This window comes from Stenella coeruleoalba, assembly GCF_951394435.1.
Source record: "Stenella coeruleoalba genome assembly, chromosome: 15".
Lineage (NCBI taxonomy): Eukaryota > Metazoa > Chordata > Mammalia > Artiodactyla > Delphinidae > Stenella > Stenella coeruleoalba.
The window spans coordinates 9,949,042-9,955,847 of NC_137161.1; the positions used below are offsets into that span (position 1 = coordinate 9,949,042).

Below are 6,806 nucleotides of genomic sequence, written 5' to 3' on the forward strand. Positions count from 1 at the left end.
TTATCACTCCTGACATATTATGTGTCTGTTTCTCTGTGTGTTTGTTGTCCTTTTCTGTTCAGATGTCAGCTCCTTGCCTGCCTGGATCGCTCCCCTATCCTTTTGCTTATAACCATGCCTGATGCCTAGTAGGTGCTCAATATATTTATTTTTGAGTGAATCATTCACCATGTGGTAATGCCTGTTCCATTTGGGAAAAAAATCAGACTGTTTGCTGGGAATCCAAAGGGAAAAAAAGGTCTGCTGACAGAGGAGGAGACCAGAGAGGCTTAAGAAAATAATGCCCTGTAGTGGCGAGTACTCAGTAGCTGAGAGCGCCCAGCAGGGTTGCTTTCCCGGGGGACTTTGGCTATAGCAAGTCAGCTGTCCAGGAGGATGGGGAACAGCTAATGGAGGTGCCTTGGCATCCAGATCCTGGAATTATTCCTGATCTGTTGTTCTCGTGACAGACTCTTGCCTTCTCAAATGGGCTGCTTGTTCCCAAAGAGAAAGGGCTACGTCTTAGTGTCTTGGTGTTCAGTACACATAATGCAGTGTACTTAAAATTCATTGGCTACTTAATTGAGAGACACCAGGCCTGGTGGAATAATAATACAGCTATTGTTTGAGTGTAAGCTGGGTGCCAGGTACAGTACTGAATGCTGATGTGCATTGCCTCAAAATGAGTTGTGTCCATTTTATGATGGGGACACTGAGACCTAGAGAGAGAAAAAAAAAGAAGGGTCTGGCCCATGGAGGGGACTCAGTAAATAGCTGTAGAACGATTGGACTCCTGTTATGTGGTTATGCCTCCACACTGTGTATACCCAGCCTCTGTTTACTGTGTGATTATAATTGGAGTCGATAATTTTTCTTTTTTTTTTTGGCTGCGTTTGGTCCTCTTTGCTGTGCGGGGGCCTTCTGTAGTTGCAGCGAGCGGGGGCTACTCTTCGTTGCGGTGCACGGGCTTCTCATTGCGGTGACCTTCTTTTGTTGCAGAGCACAGGCTCTGGGCACGCGGGCTTCAGTAGTTGTGGCACGCAGGCCTCAGTAGTTGTGGCACACAGGCTCATTAGTTGTGACTCACGGGCTCTAGAGCACAGGATCAGTAGTTGTGGCTCACGGGCTTAGTTGCTCCGCGGCATGTGGGATCTTCCCGGACCAGGGCTCGAACCCGTGTCCCCTGCATCGGCAGGCAGATTCTTAACCACTGCGCCACCAGGGAAGCCCCACAATTTACTTTTAAAGTTAAGGAAAATTTCCCAAATCAGGTGCCTTTAGAATCATGTTATCCTCACCTCCACCTCTGTCCCAGATAGAGTCAGTCTACTTAATTGCATCATCCTGAAGGCAAAATCAGATCTCTGTCCCTCCCCTCAATGCCCATCCTTACTATGCCGATTCACATATATCGGATATTAGACTTTGGGAGGGAGAGGGGCCGGCAATTATAAGGGACGGTAAGTATTGGCCTCCTTCCTTTATATTTAGAGTGTTCTTTCTAAAAAACAAAACAAACAAACAACCTGGTTGCACATTGGTATCAACAAAGACCATGTTTAAATTTGGATGCTGAATTCCTGGTAATTGAAGGGTTTGAATCATTCTCTCATGATTTCATTCGTGTCTATTGCGCAGTGATTCTGTGCTAGTCATTGTGATAAGCACGAGAGGTACAACAGTAAGAAGACACACTGACCTAGGCCTTTCAACCCACCAGAACAGCAGAGTATTAGAGTTCAGCTCTCCCTTGTCATTAGCTGAAAAAATTATTTTCTAAACGCATCTACCAAGAGCCCCCATGCTAGCCTGTGCCCCACCTGAGTGGCTTCAAACCTGGCAGCCCCATCCTCTTCCTCGGGGTGCTTGAGATTCTGATAATTCCTCCAGAAGATTCTCTCAGATTTGTCCTCCAACCATGTTACCTGTTCATTCAGCTTGATGTGACTTGAAATTTCAGAATTTGATTTTATTTTGTGGGATGTATTTATTTTTTAAATTCAAAAAAATTCTGTTTATTATTTGAAAATTCAAATATTATGTGAAATATATGGTATGAAAGTGAAAGTCTACACCATGTCCCAGAGAAAGCCACTATTACTAGTTTGGTGTATTTTCCATTCATTTTTTTTAATGTATAAATTAGCATATATTATTATCTTTTAAGGGAATTATACTCTTCATACTATCTTTCGACTAGCTTTTTTCTCTAAACAATACATTCTGGATGTGTGCTGTTCAGTACAGTACTATAAGCCTCATGCGGGAATTCAAATTTAAATATATAAAAAATTAAATAAAATTAAACCTTTAGTTCTTCTGTTACAGTTGCCACATTTCAAGTGCTACAAGTAGCAAGTGGCTACCATGTTGGGCAGACATAGAACATTTCTATCATCACAGAAAGTTCTATTAGATAGCACTGCTCTACATAACTTTCCATGTCCATCTATAGACTTTCTATTTCACTGTTTTTTTTTTAACCTCATCATTTTTCTTTGTATGAATATACATCAATATACTTAATCATTTATACTGATAGACACTGAGTTTGTTTCCAGTTTTTCACAGTTGCAAACAATGCTGCAAAATACATCCTCATACATAAAATGTGCCTCACTTGTACCCTGACTCTGCAGAATGAAATCCCAGAAGTGGAAATGCTCAGTCGAAAGTTATAAAACTCCATTTAAATGTTCAGTTTTTAAAATAAAACCTTTGTTCTCCAGGAGCTGAGACTGAGAATAGATATCCCTATTGGTTAATCTGTCTGATTATATATCAATATAGGGTAGAAGAAAGGAAAATGGTCTGTGGCTTTGGGTAACTTTACTATCCACAAATTATGGCGGTACAATTTGTGAAGTTGCGTCTTAAATGGAAATTTGGTTTTAAAGCCAGTGTGGAAGGTAAAAAAAAAACACAGTCATAAAATTCCCCTCAAAAAATGCCTTAACTTGTAAATAAACGTCATACCTTCTCTTAATAAGTCCGACATAGCCTGTCATTCCTCTGTGGCAGGAAGCACTGAATGTTTAATGGGCCAGAAGCCAGATAAAGAAAGGGCCCCACTTTGGCTATCAATTTTCCCATCCATGAAATAAGTAGGTTGAAACTCCCAAACACATTTCCAGGCAAAATGGTCCATGACTCCCAAAAATGTACTGGCTAGACAATATCCCTTTAGTGACTGCCTGAAAGAAATAAACGTAGCACCAGAAAAGCCAGATGTATAAAGAAAGTAAATAGTCATTCGATCATAAAATGTTTTTAATGAATGCCGTATTATAACACAATGTTTCTCAAGCCACTCACTATTTTAGAATATTCACATAGATTGTACATACACAGATTTCCACTTCTGGCCATGATGGAATAACAGAAACTAGATTTATCCTAAGTCCTTAAATAATTAAAAAACAAAACCACACTAAATATGTGAAGCCTACCTTTTCAGACGTTGGGCAATAGGAAGATCATGACAGGTTGTCTGAGAAAAAGGAAACAAATTAGTGAAACTTTGATTGCTGGATTTCTGCCTGGAGGCACAGTCAAGAGTGCAGAACATTTCTCCAAAGAAGGCATACAGGTGGCCAAAAGGCATATAAAAAGATGCTCAAGGGCTTCCCTGGTGGCACAGTGGTTGAGAGTCCGCCTGCCGATTCAGGGGACATGGGTTCGTGCCCCGGTTCGGGAGGATCCCACATGCCGCGGAGAAGCTGGGTCCGTGAGCCATGGCCGCTGAGCCTGCGCGTCTGGAGCCTGTGTTCCGCAGCGGGAGAGGCCACAACAGTGAGAGGCCCGCACTGTAGAAATTATTTCTAATATAAATAAATGATTATTAAAAAAAAAAAAAGATGCTCCACATCACTAATGATTACAGAAATGCAAATCAAAACTACAATGAGGTATCACCTCACAATGGTCAGAATAGCCTTCATCAAGAATTCTACAAATAATAAATTCTGGAGAAGGTGTGGAGAAAAGGGAACCCTCCTACACTGTTGGTGGGAATGTAAATTGGTGCAGCCACTATGGAGTTCCAGTATGGAAGTTCCTTCAAAAACTAGAAATAGAGTTACCATATGATGCAGCAATCTTACTCCTGGGTATCTATGCAGAAAAGACAAAAACTCTAGTTTGAAAAAATACGTGCACCCCAATGTTCATAACAGCACTATTTACGATAGCTAAGACATGGAAGCAACCTAAGTGCACATAAATGGATAAAGAAGATGTGGTATATATATATATATACATACATACATACACAATGGAGTACTACTCAGCCATAAAAAAGAATGAAATCATGCCATTTGCAGCAACATGGTTGGACTTAGAGATTCTCATACTAAGTGAAGTAAGTCAGGGAAGAAAAATATCACATGATATCACTTATATGTGGAATCTTACAAAAAATGATACAAATGAACTTATTTACAAAATAGAAACAGACTCATAGACATAGAAAACAAACTTACAATTATCAAAGGGGTAAGGAGTGGGGAAAGATAAATTAGGAGTTTGGGATTAACAGATACACACTACTATATATAAAATAGATAAACAACAAGGACTTACTGTATAACACAGGGAACACTATTCAATATCTTGTAATAACCTATAATGGAAAAGAATCTGAAAAAGAATATATATATAGTACTGAATCATTTTGCTGTACACCTGAAATTAACACAACATGGTAAATCAACTATACTTCAATTAAAAAAAAGAAAAAATTTAATATTGTAAATATTAAATACACTTAAATATAAAACAAGAAAAATTAAATTAAAAATTTTTTTAAAGAATTAAAGTAGAACCTACATTTGTGTCCACATGTTGCCATTTATGGTGCTCATTATCATTTTGTAAATCTGTTCACCTCCAGTATTGGTGCCTTCAGAGCAGAAAGATTCCCCTTTCCGTTCATCACCAGTAGACCTGCCATTCATAAACCATCTCAACTTCTCTCCATCTTAAAATATCTTGGGGGACTTCACTGGTGGTGCAGTGGTTGAGAGTCCGCCTGCCGATGCAGGGGACACGGGTTCATGCCCTGGTCCGGGAAGATCCCACATGCCGCGGAGCGGCTGGGCCCGTGAGCCATGGCCGCTGAACCTGCACGTACGGAGCCTGTGCTCCGCAACGGGAGAGGCCACAACGGTGAGAGGCCCGTGTACCGCAAAAAAAAAAAAAAAAAAATCTTGGGCTTCCCTGGTGGTGCAGTGGTTAAGAATCCGCCTGCCAATGCTGGGGACACGGGTTCGAGCCCTGATCCGGGAAGATCCCACATGCTGCGGAACAATTAAGCCCGTGCACCACAACTACTGAGCCTGTGCTCTGGAGCCCTCAAGCCACAACTACTGAAGCCCACGCTCCTAGAGCCCTGCTTCTCTTGTGCTCTGCAACAAGAGGAGCCACCACAATGAGAAGCCCATGCACCGCAGTGAAGAGTAGCCCCCGCTCGCAGCAACTAGAGAAAGCCCACGTGCAGCAACAAAGACCCAACTCAGCCATAAATAAATAAATATGTAAATAAATTTATTTTTAAAAAAGAAATAAAAGGAACTGCTAGTGGAAAAATTACTGTACGATATTAACAGTTTTTTAGATACTGCAGAAGAAAAGCTCAATGAATGAAGACATAGCAATAAAAACCATCCAAATTGAGAGACAGAAAAGACAAAAGATTGAAAAACATGAACAGAGTCACAGTGACCTATGGGACAATATCAAGTAGTCTAACATATGTGTAATTGAGGTCTCAGAATAAGAGGAGGGAAGGAGGCATGCAGAAAAAATATTGGATGAACTAAAGGCCAAATTTTTTCAAAATTTGGTGAGAACTATCAATTCACAGAACCAAGAAACTAAATGAACACAAAGCAGGATAAAAATAAAACCACAAGAAGATATATTATCAGCATCAAATTCCTGAAGTTTTCCTCCGCCATTCTGGTGTGTGCAATTGACTCTGTTCCTCACCATGTCTTCTCACAAGACTTTCAGGATCAAGTAATTCCTGGTCAAGAAAAAGCAGAATTATCCCATTCCTCAGTGGATTTGGTTGAAAACTGGTAATAAAATCAGGTACAACTCCAAGAGGAGACATTGGAGAAGAGCCAAGCTGGGTCTATAAGGGATCGCACATGAGATGGTACACATATTTATGCTGAATCAAGGTCATTTGCATCTTACCATCTCACCCTGAAAACCACTACTATCTGGACAACTGGATGTATTTTATTGGGAAAATGATTTTTCTCTGTTTTAGTTTATCTGCACTAGTAGTTTGGCTCAGAAATAAATATGTGAGAATCTTTTGTTGGAAACAAAAACAAAACCAAAAAACAAATTCCTGAAAACCAATGGCTAAGAGAAAATCTTAAGAGAAAGCAAGAAAAAAAAAGTCATTGAATATACAGGAAGAAAGAGTTACATTTCTTGTCAGACATTATGCAGGTCAGACACAATGGAAGTGCTGAAACTGTCAACCTAGAATTCAGTGAAGATACCTTTCAAAAATGAATGCAAAATAAAGATCATTTCAAACAAACAAAAATGAGAGAATGTGTCACCAGCAGAATGCACTGCAAGAAATGATAAAGAAAATTTCTCAAATGGAAGGAAAATGATACCTGATAGAAAACTGGATTACACAAAGGAATAAAAAAAAGCCAAAAGTGATAAATATATGGATAAATATAAAATACTTTTTTCCCCTCTATTTTTTTTTTTTTTTTTTTGCAGTACGCAGGCCTCTCACTGTTTTGGCCTCTCCCGTTGCAGAGCACAGGCTCCAGATGCTCAGGCTCAGCGGCCAT

The 6,806-nt window shown here is 40.0% G+C and overlaps 1 pseudogene across 1 annotated transcript; it reads left to right on the forward strand.

The window, feature by feature from the left end:
- The first annotated feature begins 5,968 nt into the window (after window positions 1-5,968).
- On the forward strand, window positions 5,969-6,121 carry LOC307198755 (large ribosomal subunit protein eL39-like; annotated as a pseudogene). Its single transcript has one exon. The product of its transcript is annotated as a large ribosomal subunit protein eL39-like (transcript).
- Window positions 6,122-6,806: the final 685 nt, after the last annotated feature.